This window comes from Panthera pardus, unplaced genomic scaffold, assembly GCF_024362965.1.
Source record: "Panthera pardus isolate Hobbes unplaced genomic scaffold, ASM2436296v1 HiC_scaffold_22, whole genome shotgun sequence".
NCBI lineage: Eukaryota > Metazoa > Chordata > Mammalia > Carnivora > Felidae > Panthera > Panthera pardus.
This window is the reverse complement of record NW_026526788.1, coordinates 63,763,124-63,781,874: the sequence shown is the minus strand read 5'-3', so window position 1 is coordinate 63,781,874 and position 18,751 is coordinate 63,763,124.

Here is an 18,751-nt window from a genome sequence, read left to right as displayed (position 1 = left end):
GGCGCCCATGAAAAAATATTTTAAAAGACATAGGGTATATGAATGGATAGTAATAAAAAAAAAAAGAAAAAAAAGAAAACACCTATAAGCTGCCTACAAGGGACTCATTTGAGACCTAAAGACACCTGCAGATTGGAAGTGAAGGGATGGAGAAACATTTCTCATGCAATGGATGTGAAAACAAAGCCAGAGTAGCAATACTTGTATCAGATAAGCTAGATTTTAAACCAAATACTGTAACAAGAAACAAAGTAGGGCATTATATCATAATAAAGAGGACTATCCAACAAGATCTAACAACTATAAATATTTACATCCTCAACTTGGCAGCACTCAAATATATAAATCAATTAATAACAAACTTAAACTCATTGGTAATAATAATAGTAGGGGCTTTAACACCCCACTTACAACAACAATGGACAGATCATTTAAGCAGAAAATCAACAAGGAAATAATGGCTTTGAATGACACACTGGATCAGATGAACTTAACAGATATACTCAGAATATTTCACCCTAAAGCATCAGAATACATATTGTTCTTAAGTACACATTAGGCATTCTCTAGAATATATCATGTAATGGGTTACAAACCAGGCCTCCAGGACAAAAACATTCAGATTATATTCATATTTTCAGACCACAACAATATGAAACTTAAAGTCAACCAAGAAAGAATTTGGAAAGACGATGATTACATGGAGGTTAAGAATATCCTAATAAGAAAGAATGGGTCAACCAGGAAATTAAAGAAGAAATTAAAAAAATCCATGGAAACAAGTGAAAATGAAAACATGATGGTCCAAAACCTTTGGTATTCAGCAAAAGTGGTCATAAGAGGACATAGCAATATAGGACTATCTCAAGAAGGAAGAAAAATCTTAAACAATCTAACCTTAGACCTAAAGAAGCTAGAAAAATAGTAACAAAGAAATCCTAAAGCCAGCGGAAGAAAGGAAATAATAAAGATTAGAGCACAAATAAATGATAAAGAAACAAACGAAAACACAGTAGGACAGATCAGTGAAACCAGGAGCTGGTTCTTTGAAAGAATTAATAAAATTGATAAATGCCCAGCTGGACTTATCAAAAAGAAAAGAGGAAGGACCCAAATAAATAAAATCACAAATGAGAGAGGAGAAAGAATAATCAGCACCACAGAAATACAAACAATTATAAGAGAATATTATGAAAAATTATATGCCAACAAATGGGACAATCTGAAAGAAATAGATACATTTCTAGAAACCTGTAAAGTACCAAAACTGAAATAGGAAGACATAGAAAAGTTTAACAGACTGTTAACCAGCAAAGAAATTGAATCAGTAATAAAAAATCTCCCAACAAACAAAAGTCCAGGTCCAAATGGTGTCCCAGGGAATTCTACCAGACACTTAAATAAGAGTTAATACCTATTCTACTCAAACTATCCAAAATATAGAAATGGAATGAAAACTTCCAAACTCATTCTACAAGGCCAGCATTAACCTGATTCCAAAACCAGACTAAGTCTCCACTAAAAAAGATAACTATAGGCCAATATCCCTGATGAACATGGATGTAAAAATTCTCAACAAAATAATAGCAAATTGAACCCAACTTTACATTAAAAGAATCCTTCACCATAATCAAGTGGGATTTATTCCTGGGCTGCAAGAGTGATTCGGTATTTGCAAATCAATCAATGTGATACATCACATTAATGAAAGGATAATAATCACATGATCCTTTCAATAGAGGCAAAGAAAGCATTTGAAAAAGTACAACATTCATTCTTGATAAAAACTCCCAACAAAGTAGGCATAGAAGGAACATTCATCAACATCATAAAGGCCACATATGAAAGAACCACAACTAATATCAGCCTCAATGGGGGAGAACTGAGAACTATTCCTCTAGAATCAGGATCAAGACAGGAATATCCATTCTCAACAATGTTAGGAGTGCTATAATTTAATATAGTACTGGAAGTCCTAGACTCAGCAATCAGACAACAAAAAGAAAAAAATAAAAGGTATCCAAATGGGCAAGGAAGAAGTCAAATTTTCACTATTTGTAGATGACATGATACTCTATATAGAAAACCGAACAGGCTGCACCAGAAAATTTCTACAACTGATACATGAATTCATTAAAACATAGGATACAAAATCAAAGTACAGAAATCTGTTGCATTTCTATACACCAAAAATCAAGCAGCAGAAAGAGAAATCAAGGAATTAATCCCATTGACACTTGTGCCAAATCCCATAAGATACCCAGGAATAAACCTAACCAAAGAGGTAAAAGATCTGTACTCTGAAAACTATAAAAACAAAGATGAAAGATACTAAAGATGATGCAAAGGAAAAACATTCCATGCTCATGGATTAAAGGAACAAATACTATTAAAATGTCTATCCTACCCCAAATAATCTACACATTTAATGCATTCCCCGTCAAAATACCAGCATTTTTCACAGAGCTAGACCAAACAATCCAAAATGTAGATGGAACTACAAAAGAAAAATCAAAGCAATCTTGAAAAAGCAAAACAAAGCTGGAGGTATCCCAATTCGACTTGAAGTTATATTGCAAAATCATTGTGATCAAGGCAGCATGGTACTAGCACAAAGACAGACACATAGATCAATGTAAAGAGTAGAAAACCCTGTGATAGACCCACAACTATATGGTCAACTCATCTTTGACAAAGCAGGAAAGAATATCCAGTGGAGGGGCGGTGGGGGCGGGGGCAACAAGTCTCTTCAACAAATGGTGTTGGGAAAACTGGACAGCAACATTTGGAAGAATTAAACTGGACCACTTTCTTACACCATACACAAAATACATTCAAAATGGATGAAAGAGCGAATTGTGAGATGGGAAACCTGCAAAATCCTAGAGGAGACCACAGGCAGTAACCTCTTTGATATCTGTTGTAACTACTTCGTACTATATATGTCTCCTAAGGTAAGGGAAACAAAAGCAAAAATAACGTATTAGGATTTCATAAAAATGATTCTGCACAGCAAATGAAACAATCAACAAAACTAAAAGGCAGTCTTAGGAATTGGAGAAGATATTTGCAAATCACATATCTGATAAAGGGTTAGTATGCAAAATATATAAAGAACTTATAAAACTTAACACATAAAAATAAAAACAGTCCAAATAAAAAATAGGCAGAAGACATGAATAAACATGTTTTCAAAAAAGACCTACAGATGGCCAACAGACACATGAAAAGGCACTAAACATAACTTATCATTAGGGAAATGCAAATCCATAACACAATGAGATATCACCTCACACCAGTCTGAACGGCTAAAATTAACAACAGGGAACAACAGATGTTGGGGAGGATATGGAGAAAGAGATACCCTCCTACCCTATTTGGTGAGAATGCATTAGTACAGCCACTATGAAAAACAGTATGGAGGTTCCTCAAAACACAAACTAAACTACCTTACAACCGAGCAATTGTACTACTAGGTATTTACCCAAATTATACAAAAATACTTATTTGAAGGGGTATATGCACCCCAATGTTTATAGCAGCATTGTCTACAATAGCCAAATTATATAAACAGTCTAAATGTCCATTGACTGATGAATGGATAAAGGTGTGGAATATTACTTAGCAATCAAAAAGAATACAATCTTGCCATTTGCAATGACATGATAGAGCTAAGTGAAATAAGGCAGTTAGAGAAGGGCTAATACCATATGACTTCATTCATATGTGAAATTTAACAAACAAATATGAATATGGGGAGGAGGGGAAGAGAGAGTCAAACGAGGAAACGGGCTTTTAATGACAGAGAACAAACTGAGGGTTACCGGAAGGATGGTGGTGGGGGCAATGGGTTAAATAGATGATAGTTACTAAGGAGGGCACTTGTGATGAACACTGGGTGTTGTTTGCAAATGATGAATCACTAGATTCTGTACATGAAACTAGTATTATAGTGTAGCATAATGAACTGGAATTTAAATAAAAACTTGAAAGAAAAAAAAATGAGCTAACTTTGAAACCCCACCCCCCAGCTTTATTGGGGCATAATTAAAAAATATAAATGGTATATACTTAAGTTGTACAACTTGATATTCTGATAAATGTATACATTGTGAAATGATAACCACAATTAAGCTGCTAAAATATCCACCACCTTGAGTAGTTACCTATTTTTTCCTGTATGAGAACACTTAATATTGATGTTACTTTCAAACTCCAAGTATACAATATTGTTAACTGTAGTCACCATGTTCTAAATTAGATCTCCAGAATTCATTTATCTTGGGTAACTGAAACTCTGTGCACTTTGACCAATATATTCCCATTTCCTCCACCCTCTTTTTTCTGACCAGAGTTTTGTTGCTATCAAGCTCTTCCTATTTACTGCTTTAGGAGCTTTCCACAAAATTTGACATGCTGTACTTCCATATTATTTTAGTTAAAAATATTTTCTAATATCCCACGAGACTCATTGACCCATCGATTATTTAGGTGTGTGTTGCATAATGTCCAAATTATTTTCAGATTTGTTTTCTTTTTGTAATTTACTTCTAGATTAATTCCATATGCTCAGAAAACATACTTTGTATGATGTCAAGTTTTTTATACTTAGTAAAGTTTATGGCCCCAAATATGGCCTTATTTTGGTGGCTATTTCATGGGTACTTGGGAAAAAAATGTGTATTCTGCTTCTGTTGAATGTTCTATAAATGTCAATTAAATCTTATTAGTTGATGTTGTTCAGTTTGATAGTTTTGCTATTTTTCTATCTCATGGTCTTGGTAATTGGGAGAGAAATGTTGAAGTCTCCAACTATAATTATAGATTTGTCCATTTCTCCCTTCAGATCTTTTATTTCAGCTTCATGTATTTTGAAACTCTGTTATTAGGTAGATATACATTTGATATTGTTACCTATTTTTGGAAAGCTGATATTTTGCCATTATGCGATGTTTCTCCTTTTCCTATTTAATTTCCTTTGTTCTACACTTTCCTTTATCTGCTATTAGTATAGCCAGTCCAGCTGTCTCCTTGCTTTAAATGTTACCCTTTAATTTTTTCTCATCACTTATTGTTTATTGTCTTAGAATAAGGACAATATGTTCATCCTCCATGTAGCTGTATCTATCAGTCTTGAGGAACTTCGTGAAGAGGTAGATGTCAGGCATTATTGGCCTATTTTCCTTTGTAAAGCTTGGAATATAATATTGCTGATCATTTTATCATCCAAATTCCATCTTAGATATTAAGAATGTGGGTCAGTCCTTTATGATAGTGGAATAGAAAACCAAAGGAAATGTGGGTCCCTGAAAATTTGGTGGAACAATGTCACACACACCAGGCCTGGAATGACCAACCCCAATTTACAAGTATATTTGTAATGCAGATTTTTATTTTGCGTAAGTATTATTGTTGTAGGTTTTCTGTTACCTACCTAAACCTAATTCCAATTACAGCCTTATGGTATTTTTTCCATATCTTTATTTTTAGTATATTTCACGTGTCATGGTGGTAGACATTACTACTTTATGAACTTATGTCTATAGATTTTACTGACCATCTTTAGACTTTTTCTTTGATTCTCTTCACTGAACCTATTTATGAGTGGTGGTCTGATGTCTTGTCCACAAAAAGGAGCTTTTCATCATAGATCGCTTTAAAATAGTCCTTATTCTCTTACTTAGCTCTGCCATTTCCCCTTTCATCTCCATTCTCTATCTGGGAGTATCCTTGTGCCTTTGCCATCAATGAATGTTAAAATTTTATTTTATTTATTTAATATTAAATATTAAATATTTGGTTTATTTAATATTCTGTACTAGTTTGGACATGTTTTTCTAGATTCTCATTCATTAGTGAGAGAGAAAGGTGTTGCTCAAAGGAAGTACCTTGACTTGGAATCCAGTTAGATGACTGTGCCTGTTATGTTGCTCCAAATGAACTGTGATGAATCAAGAGCACTAGATTGTATCCACGATGTTTTAAAGACCTAGAAAAATCGTTTTGGATGAGTTATTTTATTACTTTGTAGTGAAATATGTGCATCTTATGAATATTTTAGTTTCTTCATAGAACAATTACATTCAACTGAGGCCTTCATTTTTTCCCCATCAATCACTTTTAAAGTTTTACAAGTATTCATTTGTAGTCAACCCCTCTTAAAGTCCATAGGCTAGAAATGAGAATCGTGTCAATATCTAGTGTGGGCAACAAATACTTGAACTCTGAAATTCCTCACTAATCCTACTTTTCGGTGGCTAAAGTAATGGACTCTGAGCACCAATACTGTTAGCCATTTCTGGGGAAGGATCCACTTTTCCCATTTACCCCTTAAGGTAAATCTGTTGACTTGTGGGTAGAAGAGTAGGAATCTGGAAAATAAATATAAATTAGAAACTATGAACACAAACAATATCAGATTATAGGGGAAATAAAACTTTAAACTTTAACTTAAACACAAATTGATTAAAAATAGATTTGTATATTTAAATATTATTGACCCCAGTATTATCATTTCTCCCCAAAAGATCTGTACCAGTTTCCTATGGCTGTTGTAAGAATTTACCACAAACTGGATAGCTTAAAAAGAACGGAAATGTATTCTTTCAAAGTTTTGGAGGTTAGAAGTTCAGGATCAAAGTATCCGTAGGATTAGTTATATCTGGAGGCTCAGAGGGACTATCATTCAACGCTTCTATGTGAGGTGCTGGTGGCCAGCTATCTTTGGCATCCCTTGGCTATAGCAACATAACACTAATCTCTACCTCACTCTTCAGATGATCTAGCCCTCTGTGTATTCCTGTCCAAGTCCCCCCAACCCTACCTTTCTTACATAAGAACACTTAAATAAAAATCTCATCCTAAGATCCTTAACTTAAAAACATCTGCAATTTCCAAACAAGATCAATTCACAGATTTTGGAGGTAAGGGCACGAGCATCTCTCTTTTGGGGTTTGCTATCAACCTAAAATGTCCATTATATATTCAGACAAGTGTGGTTCATTTCCACATTCAGAAACTAAGGATGCCTTGGGGGCATGAACAGGATGTGTTTCATGGAATCTAGAGGGAAAGATATAAGTTGGAACATTGATACCCAGGGAGGAGATACTCTCTAAACGCAAACCTCAAACTGTTCGTTATAAGCCTACCTGTGTATCTCCTTAGAGTATTGCCACTCTTACTGTGCAGGACAAATATGGGAATTCTATTTCACGCAAATAAATTGCTTTACACAAAATCATTATTCTTACTCTCGGATTATAATGTAACATAATGCTTTTAAAAATAGCTGTTGATTAAAAGCAGGTAAGGATGCACTTGGGCAAAATAAGCGTGGAAGGTCTGAATGATCTACCATCTAAGGTGTTAATGGATTTTGTTGAAAAACTTACTGAACCACTGCTGATGGTTATTTATGAAAATTTAGTGAGAACTGGGAAATGACAGAAATGAATGCCAACACTGTATCAATTTTCCAGGGTAGAAAGAACTGCTATTATAGTAATTATGGTTCAGTGAATGTAACTTAAATCCTTCAATAATGGGACAACTATTAAAAGGAAGAACCTGTAAAAACCTCTCGAAGGTAACAAAATCACGAACAATAAATAGAATTGGTTTATAAAAAAAATTGTGACAGATGGAATTTAATAACTTTTTGATAGGATTACCAAATTAATAGACTATGGAAAGGAAGTGATTGTAATATGTTTTTATTTTATTATACATGATAGTCTCTAGTGAAATTTATATCATTTCAAATTTTCTGGAAAATGAGTAGTGCCTGTAGGTGAAAAACTGCTTAAGTTCTCAAACAGTAAAAAAAAAAAAAAAAAAAAAAAAAAAAAAGGAAAGAAAGGAAAAAAAAGAAAAAAGGGGGGGGAGCAAATTATATCGTTTGGGAAAGATTATGCTATTCTGATTCATTTGGGTTTAAAGTGAAAGTAATTTTTTTCCCAGTTTTGAGAGAAGCTGAATTTTATTACTTCATGTGAGATCTTAAAGAGACAGTTTTGTTACTAGAAATCTTATCAGTTTAGAAGAATGAAAAATGTAACACAAAAGTGCATGCCAATGAGACCTGTACATAATGGTCCTTTTCCTCTTGCCTTTATTTATTTATTTTTAAGGGAAGTAGGAATGTGATAAAATTTGGAAGTAAAGTGATCTAGTAGCTAAAAGTACAACAAAACATTTGGACCTGGGCTTTAATTTAGCTCTAAAAGCTGTATTTGGTTTAAGAGGCTCTCTGATGTTTTATTTTTTCATTTATTAAAAGAAAGATATTTTAAAAGACATTTCCTAGTTCTAAGGTATATTTGATTCTTAAGAGAAGTTGCCTTGGGAATATTTGATCCAATAGAGAAAAAAGTTTAAGTTTGAAAGGAGATGAATTGTATTGATACAAGTTAGGGATTGAGGGACGCCTGGGTGGCTCAGTCGATTAAGCGGCCGACTTCAGCTCAGGTCACCATCTTGTGGTCCGTGAGTTCGAGACCCGCGTCGGTCTCTGGGCTGATGGCTCAGAGCCTGGAGCCTGCTTCCGATTCTGTGTCCCCCTCTCTCTCTGCCCCTCCCCCGTTCATGCTCTGTCTCTTTCTGTCTCAAAAATAAATAAACGTTAAAAAAAAAATTAAAAAAAAAAAAAGAGAAGTTGAAACAATCCTGAGAACAGGTGTGAAAATACTGAAGTCAGAATAATTTCCATTGGGTCACTGGTTACAAATGGGAGGCAAACTTAATAATGGATCGAGGCAATTAAAAAATAAACTGATAAGGGCTATTATACATGTGTGTTAGAATGACTACACCTTAGGGGCGCCTGGGTGGCGCAGTCGGTTAAGCATCCGACTTCAGCCAGGTCACGATCTCGCGGTCCGTGAGTTCGAGCCCCGCGTCAGGCTCTGGGCTGATGGCTCGGAGCCTGGAGCCTGTTTCCGATTCTGTGTCTCCCTCTCTCTCTCTGCCCCTCCCCCGTTCATGCTCTGTCTCTCTCTGTCCCAAAAATAAATAAAAAAAAAAAAATAAAATAAAAATAAAAAAAAATAAAATAAAAAAAAAACGTTGAAAAAAAGAATGACTACACCTTAGCTTATTGATTGGGCTTGAGGTCACAAAAATTGTCAACCAACAATGATGTGTCACCAGTTGGGTTGCAATAGGTAACATACTAAACAACTTAAGAAGTGTTTTTAGCAAAAGAATCAAATGTAAATCTGATGATACTTCGAGATGTAATATTCAATTGTAAGCAATATAGGGGACAGACAAATATTGGGAGACAAATCATTAAAATCTCTAAAACATCAGAGAAGAACAATCCAGTTTCCTTAACATGTTAATTGCAACAAAAGAAAGAAGAAAGGAGCATATTGAATAAAAGAGAATTTAAAAGGAGAATACTAATTGCTAGCAAGAATGTGAAGCACCAGGAACTCTGGTTTGTTGCTGGTGGAGTTCAAAATGTTACAACCATTTTGGAAGACAGTCATTTTCTTTTAAAGCTCAGTGAAGTCTTATAACATAATGCAGTGATCTCGCTCCTAGGTATTTACACAACTGATCTGAAAACTTCTTAACATTGCATGCAAGTTTCTGTGCACATAGCAGCCTTATTCATAATGGCTAAACACTAAAAGCAATCAAGATGTCCTTCAATAGGTGAATGCATAAGCAAATTGGTATATCCTTACAACAGAGTACTCCGTGATAAAAATAAATGAGCTATCAAGTCATGAAATGACATGGATGGATATTAGATGCATATTTCTAAATAAAAGACGGCAGCATGAGAGGTTATATACCATATGATTCCAATTAGCTAATGTCCTGGAAAAAACAAAACTGGAGACAGTTAAGAAAAATCAGTGGTTGTCAGGAATTTGGGAGGACAGAGTAGGGTTAACTATGTGACACACAGGGGGCTTTCAGGGTGCTTAAACTATTCTGTGATACCATGTGTAAGTATATGACTGTATGCATTTGTCAAAATTGAGCTTAATGACAGAGAGTAAACCTTAATGTATACAAACAAACAAACAAAAGCATGTAGAAAGTGGGGGGATTTCATGATGAAATGCAAAATGGAACAAAACAATCTGTATTACAAAAATATGGAAGAACTCACTGAAGCAACGGGAAAAGTGCTAACACAACTTTGGAAATGAGGTTTGTAAAGACAAAGCAAAAGAAACTCTACCCATAGTACTCAGTACTATATGCCATTTGATAAAATTTCCCAGAGGGATGTAAGTTGATGAATCTGATACTACAGTACATATACAATGGAATTGAATAGCTAAATAAATAGATAGCAGATGATGTGAACCAGGTTTTTCACCACTAGAGTGAGAATTTACAGATGAGATGGGGTGAATGGAGTAATTCTTGTAATAAATTAGAGTTGGAGACAAGAGTATGAACTTACATGTAGCTCAATATGCAGATGGCTGCATAGAAACACATCTATATAGGTAGAGGTATGTACATGGGCTAAAAACTACATACATGGTTCTCTGCTCCATCAGCTAAGAGGGCCTAAACAAAATGATACCTCAGTAACAGTGAGTACCCCTAGTGCCCAGAATTTGATTGCTAATACCATTCTCCATTAAAAGGAACTAAAATCCTTAGAGAAAAGGCTGGTGGTAGGACTGCTGTGGGAAATGTACAGGGTGAAGCTAGAGCCTGTTGTAGTGCCTGAAAGTAGGGAAGTGTTCAAAAACAAAATGCGGTGATGATGAGAAGTCTCCTGAAGGAAGGCCCAAGGGCCATACCTATAACATTTTGAGTAACAAAAGAAAGTAGTATTGGAATGGAAGCATAAAGCAAAATACATTGTAACTCCAAGTGTAAAATATTTGTGAGTCCATACTGATATAATTAAGAAGTTGAGTGAATCCGTAAGTGGAAAGTTGTGAAAGTATGCCATACAAGGAAATTTCAAATAGTTCTGTAGATGCTCTGTCCTCAAGAAGATGGAGCGTCATTGTTCATGACATAAGTGTGTGCTGCCTGGAGGGTCTTCACTGCAAAGAGTGCAGTGTGAAAAAATGGTGGTGAGAGGGAGTGTAATTTTACAATGGAGACCCGACAAGCACTACCTCAGCAAGGTGGTTGGGGTTAACCATAACAGTAATTTAAGTCATGTGGATAGTGTATACTTCTGATAGGTGATGAAAATGGCACTGGATCTCTCTGATCTTCCCCTAAAATTCATAACCTCATTTGATCCCAGTGGAGGGACAGTCTACAAAATACATGGCCCGGACTCCTCTAAACTACCATGGTCATCAATAACAAAGGAAAGTGAAAAGTTTTTACAGCCAAGAGGAGCCAAAGAAGACATAATAACTAAACATAATGTAATTGAATGGGGTCCTAGAACAAGAAAAGACCTTAGGAAAAATCTAAGGCCTTTAAGCATGGACTCTAGCTCATAATATATCAGTTATGGTTCGTTAATCAAAACAAATGTACCACAGTAATGTAGGATTTTTAATAATAGGGGAAAGAGACATATATAGGAATTTTGTACTATTTTTTTCAAATTTTCTCTATATTCTAAAAGAATTAAAAATAAATTTTACTAAATATTTAAAAATTAAGAAAAGAGATAATTATACTAAATATGTGGTACCTCTGGATTGTGATGTAAAGAATCCATCTATACAAAAGAAAAAAAGAGGACATTTCAATAGTGATTGGATATTTGATGCCAATAATTTTGAATTATTTTAGGCATGCTAATAGTTTAATGACTTAATAAAAAATATTTTTAGAGATAGAGAAGTGTTCAGAGAGGAAATGACCTATTAAGTCAGCTAGGAAGGAGGGAGGGGGATGTAGGAAGTTTGCATAAAACAAGATTGGTCATGTGTTAATTGTTGAAAGTCGGTAATACGTATTGGGAGTTCATTGCCATATTCTCCTGTATTTTAAATATTTTAGAATTTTTTTTAAGATTGAGAAACATGTATGTTCAAGAAAATGAATGAAGAATTAGCAGGAAACCTGGAAAACCACTGTCATGGGTTGCAGGGGGTGTGGCACAAGTATATTCTGAGTTTTATTCTTAACTCTATCCAACTTAGAGCAAGTTGATGTTCTAAATGGCTTTAGATGTCTAGAAAGAAATGTACTGCTCACATTTAGGATGATTTCCAAGGGCAAAGGGAAGGTTAGTCTCTGGAAAATGTTTGATTTGACTAGTTTTGAACCATTTCATCAAAAGAGTTTTTGTCTCAAACTCATCTGTAGCACTGGTCTACCAACTGATTTATAATCCATTGAATAAGTTCGTGAAAATGGATGCAGTACAAGTTTTTGTTTTATCAATGAGCCTGATGTTATTTCTTCAAATGCAGACATCACTTCTTTTTGGTTACTTTTAACTTTCTTATCCTCCTCTGCTTAAACATCTTTTTATATCTGTATGTGGAATACAAGTTGTTCTTTGTGAAAAAGAATGCTTATATACTGTTGGTGGGAATTCAAACTGGTACAGCCACTGTGGGAAACGGTATGGAGGTTCCACAAAAAATAAAAAAAATAAATAAAAACAAAAGAATTCCCATATGATCCAGTAATTTCACTACTGGGTATTTACCCAAGAATACAAAAATGCTAATTCAAAAGAATATATGCATCCCTATGTTTATTGCAGCATTATTTACAATTATTTACAGCCTGTAAGTGTCTACAGAAAAATGAATAAAGAAGTGCACACACACACACACACACACACACCAGGAATATTACTCAACAATAAAAAAGAATGAAATCTTGCCATTTGCAACAATATGGATGGATCTAGAGGGTATTCTGCTAAGTGAAATAAGATAAAGAAAAATAACATATGATTTCACTTAAATATGGAATTTAAGAAACAAAACAATGGAAAAAATGAGACAAACAGACTTTTAAATATAGAAAACAAACATGGTCACCAGAGGGGAGGAGGGGAGGAGGGTGGGTGGCAGGATGGGTAAAGTAGGTGATGGGGATTATACTTACCATGATGAGCACTGAGTAGTGTATAGAATTGTTGAATCGGTATATTGTACACCTGAAACTACATAACACAGTATAATAATTATAGTGGAATTGAAAAAAAAAGTTCTCTAGAAATTTTCACTGTGGTAAGCAATCACTTAACTTTGTGCAGTTTTGAAAGATGGTAACAGCTGCTTAAGCCCATAGTAAATCCATACAAGTCCTTAAATGTGGTGAAAATAGCTTGGTTTTAATTTGGAAGTAGGGCGAGACTGCTGTACAGATGTGCTGTGATGAATTATGACTAGTTGGTTTTATTTATTTATTTATTTATTTATTTATTTATTTATTTATTTATGCACCTATGTTTTGCAGAGTGTTAGGATGTGGCTGTAGTGAGGGTAAAGGCTGAGTTTTTGGCAAACTGCAAATAATCGTGATGTCAGCCAGTTGATTCCACATGTATTCTAATAACTCATTTGATAATAGATATTTTATCATCTTCATGTTGTCAGAAGGTAAGGTTTATTCACTGGAAAGGGTCCAAGTACATCTACTACATATAAAAACATTTATGCTGTATAATTCTAGCAACGTGAGGGACTTTCTCTGTCATTGTCTCTCCCCTCTACTTCCCACACCCTCCCCCTTTCTCTCTGTGTGTAGAAATTTACTCCTTGATCTGGAAGCAGTTTTCCTCAAGTGACACTACTTATTACTACCAGAAAGAAATGAAAATCTTGATATTCTTTCCACCGAATCTCAGTGTCTCTGAGTTCTTAATATCTTTACTGCACCCTCTTGGCATGATCCTCTCCAGAGGATGAGCCACATGTAGAACTTATTTTTTTCATTTCACATGGAGTTTTATGTGTGTTCATGTGTAGGTATATATGTATGTGTATTTGCTTTGCAAAAATAGGACAGGCAGATGAAAATGCTAGTAAATAGACAAAATCTGGAGCCTGAAAAAATGTCAAGCTTACACAAAGTCTGTAGATAACCATTTCACCTTTGGCTAACATCTTCATCAGTAATTACTCACAACATGTGCCTGTTTGTGGTTAAAGTTGTTGTGCACCTTAATAGACATGAAAACATCTTCATAAACTTATCAAATACCATAATCTGTTGCCTCTAGGATAAAACCCTAGGTGCTGGTTTCAGTCCTCCTTGGGGATCCATTGTCAGTATCCTCTAATCCTATTGCTTGGCATAAGTCATGTTTACTATTTCTGAAATATGTCTTAATCTTTATTCCTCTCTTTGTTCTTTTTTTTAATGTTTGATTATTTTTGAAAGAGAGAGTGTGAGCAGGGGAGCAACAGAGTGAGAGGCGAACAGAATCCAAAGCTGGTTCTGCGCTGACAGCAGCAGAGGGACCAATGTGGGGCTCAAACTCAAGAACCATGAGATCATGACCTGAGCTGAAGTCACACACTCAACTGAGGCATCCAAGAGCCCCTCCTCTTTTTATGTTCTATAAACACCTCTCCATACTTCTTTCACTGGTAGCTCTAATCCTAGCTACCTTTTATGTGTACCCCTTATGCAGATTTCTCTACCTTCACAAGCTGCCCCATGACAACTTCCTTTTCCTGAATCCCTCGAGCAATAACTCATACCACAAATGGGAGGCTTTCCAGATTGCTGGCAACATGTGCACAAGAACCAAGTATTATGTATCTTTGTATATGAGAGCCCAAAGTTGATGTGATACAAACATTTGTGAGTCTAGTAAATGACAGTTTTTCCGGGACATTGTTTTATCCTAAACCCCAAATGGTTATTGGCTAATATAAAAAAAAGAAGCAAGATGATCAGCCTAGAGAATTGCTTTCTAAAAGCCTATGAATCATGGATCAGCCAAGAGGGTTGCATCATAATTGCGAGAGCTTAAAGAAAAGTATTCAGAGCACCACCTCAGAGAATTGGGTGTGGATTTGTGGATGTACCCCAGAATTTGCGAGTGTAGCCCAAGAGAATTAGCACTGAGGGAGGCATGTGTGTTCAAATGCAACTGGTATTTTCTGTTAAGCAAAGGCTTACCACCATAGCTGCACATTATAACCACCTGGGATGCTTTCAAATCAAGCTGATGCCAGGGTCTCACCTTTAAAGATGCTGGTATAATTAGTCTAGATTAGGCCCTGGTATTAGCATTTTTAAAAGCTCCCCAGGCAGTTCTAATGTGCAGCCAGGATTGAGAACTACTGGAATCTACACCTTTTAAAATTCAATTCATTAAAACTGCTGGAAATATATCACTGTGGCCTCTCAGCCATTTACCATGCTTTTTCTTTCCCCTCTCTTATTCCACTCCTCCTCCCACCCAAACCAGGAGGTGCTTTCTTCTTTTGTGGAGTTACCTCGACATTTTCCACCACCACATTGTTTTTAAGAATCTGTGTTTGATGAAAATGCATAGTAGCTCGCTGAGTTCACCTCTGAAAGCTGATTGCAGGGGGAGAGGAGTAGGTTAGAAGGTATTTATAGCATGATTTTACCATCCTCTATCTTCTTAATGAGCAAGGGGAGGGGGGTGGAATCTTTGAAAATGCCTTATATTAACAAGATAATGGCCTGTGCTTAAATGGTAGTGGGAACTAATTCTTTGTCTCAAATAAGTCAGCATAGAGCATTAGTTTCAAGAATTAGAAAGAAAAACAAATACTGATATGTTGCCTGTTTCCCCCTCAATCTGCAACTGCCTTTTTCCCACCTGAGATCTTCATGCCTTTTTTTTCCCTGAGAATTTATCACTTTTGCCAGAATTGAAATTTGCTTTGGAAATGATTCAGTGCTAAGTCAAAGCAGCAATGAGTGCTTGTGTTTGAATCAGCCTGTCATCCATTTGAAGCAGAAGTCTGATGCATAATTTAGTTTCTCAAAATGAAAGAGAACATAGTATGTATACATATATACTGCTTAAAGTGAGCTAAGCATCTGGGTGGATTTCTGGAGTTTGCCTCCTTATAGATATGTACAGGTGACAGGTATGGTTCCACTCATCCCTAGGATACCACAGGTGCATGTGTTTTCAGCTTCAGATAATTGCAGTTGAAAAAATAAAAAAAAAGAAAGTGAGAGGGAATGTTCTATTTGGCCTTTGATTAATTGGGTCCTCAAGGCATCAAGAGCTGAGCCTTCTAGTTTCAGAAGCAAAAGAAAGTTATGCCCAGAATACAAAGGTATAAGGATGCACACATCATCCTCCCATGGGAGATTACAGTGCAGCTTGTGGTTGCTATCTTTTAAATTGGCCCCCATCTAAGAGTTGTATTTGTATTCCTATCACTGTAGTTTTGATGCAAGGTTCATGGATTTAACCAATGGAGGTGTTGATGAGGAAATTAGAGTTCCAGCATGTTGGCACCAATTAACTGGTGGTTATTGCAGCAATATTCCTGAAGGAAGAAATGCCCATTAGTTATTGAAGCATAAAATGAGTCACGGGAATGTCTGCCTTATTTTGAGGATAGATTTTTAACCCTCTAGGTTTTTGGAATAAGTTTTTGAGTTTGGAAGTAGCCAAAGAGCAGTGGTAGACAGACTAGAATCCTACTCATCCCTGTCTTTTGATGTATATATGCTTGTGTGATCCCCTTGAGTGTAGGTCCGACTTGGGGCTTGTTTTTTTCTAACCAATGTAACAAAAAAGTGGGATCTCACTCTCCTACTAATCAGTTTATGTTATATGGCAAAGATGATGGGATGTTACATTTTGTTATGTGAGACTCCATCTTGGCAGATTGAGACTCTGGTTTTTATGACCTAAGTAGCCATGTTACAGAAGTCTGTGTGGTAAGAAACTAGAGGGAGCCATTAGGAACTGTGCATGGCCTCTAGGAGCTAAGGATGGTTTCTAGCCAATAACAAAAGCTTGGACTCATCAGTCACACAACCTTAAGGAAAGGGTTTTGCCAACAACTAGAATGAGTTTGAAACTAATTCTTTCCAAGTCGACCCTTCAGATGAGAATGAGCCCAACTGACTTGACGATAGCCTTTTAAGACCCAGAGCAAAGGCCTGAGCTAAGCAATATCCAGACTTTGGGCCTACAGAAACTGTGAAAAGGTGTTTTGTTTTAAGCCACTAAATTTGTGCTAACTCATTATGCAGTGATATAAGAATAAAATAAGAAAAAACCTTGGGGGGGCTTTTAAACTAATAAATAATCCCAGTTGGCATTAATTATTTAATTACATGAACCGTGTAATTAAGAGGTAGCAACTTAAATCTGCAATATCATCTTAATCTTCTGGATTGGCAGTGGGCTTTATGAAAATGAAGAACTTTCACTCATTCCTACTAGACACCATACTTTGGGGGTGAGGGGACCAAATGTTTCTGTTAACACGTTGGCATTATGCAATTCCTTTGTGCTCTTTGTTCTCAGAAATTTTCATCATAGGAAAGAGAGAATAATCTTCATTTTTCATCAATGAACGTGCTGTTTGCCATTCTGCATATCCCAAGGATTACTTGTGAAAAGTAACAAAAGACTTCATTACAGAAGCCAGGCTTCTGGGGCTTGATAATTTATTTGCCTTGTTATTCACTATTCAGTTGTTAGAGCTCAAGGCAGGTAGGTGTCTCGATCTTTAAAGTAGGACAATGATGTGATATATTTCCAATCAGTGGATAGAGGGAAGGTTGGAGCCTACATAATGTAGAGCCAATTAGGCACGTTGGTTAGGAAAGAAGAAGTTCTGTATTATTGCATATGGATAGATTGCCCAGTTGTCAGAGAGACATTACTCCATTGCTTTATCTGTCTAATCATATTTTTTTGCCACTCTTAAAAATATAATTTTTTCTTTATATATTTACTAGGATACTGCTAACTTTATTTTCTGCAATCATCTGGACTGTAACTGCAGAAAAGTTAATAAAGTAACATTTAAAACTGTGAGAGGATACCAAGACAGAAAAAAAAAAAAGTACTTTCATAAATCTAATTGGATCAACATGTAGGTTTATTTTTTGCATAAAAGCACTTATATTCTTTGGCAGGATTGTTTTGTTTTTTTAGTCTTTTTTTTTTTTTTAATGTTTATTTTGAGAGAGAGAGAGAGAGAGAGAGTGAGAATGAGAATGAATATGAATCCCAAGCAGGCTCCATGCTGTCAATCCAGAGCCTGATGAAGGGCACAATCTCATGAACGTTGAGATCATTACCTGAGCCATAATCAAGAGTCTGACACTTAACTGTGCCACCCTGGTGGTTTTATATAAAAAGAAAGCAGCTTTCTTTTTATATAAAATATGTCTATTGAAATTTAGATATACTTTTACCAGGTGGCCATTGTTCCTCAGTCATAGCCTAAATCCATATTTCAAAAATAATATAATAGACCCTTGAACAATCTGGGTTTGAACTGCACAGGTCCACATATACATCGCCTTTTTTATTTTTTTTTTATAAATACACTACTGAAATGTATTTTCTCATGATTTTCTTAACATTATTCTCCAAGCTTTATTGTAAGAATATAGTATGTAATACATTTTAACATACAAAATATACATTAATCAAGTGTTATTGACAAGGTTTCCAGTCAACAGTAGGCTAGTAGGTAAGTTTTGGGGGAGTCAAAGTTGTATTTGGATTTTCAACTATCTGCAGGGTCAACAACCCCTAACCCCTGTGTTGTGCGAGGGCGAACTGTTAAAAAATTTACTACACTACACATTACTAGCACATATATACAAATGGATGTGTGAGATAAGGGATGTGTGGATATCTATCTGT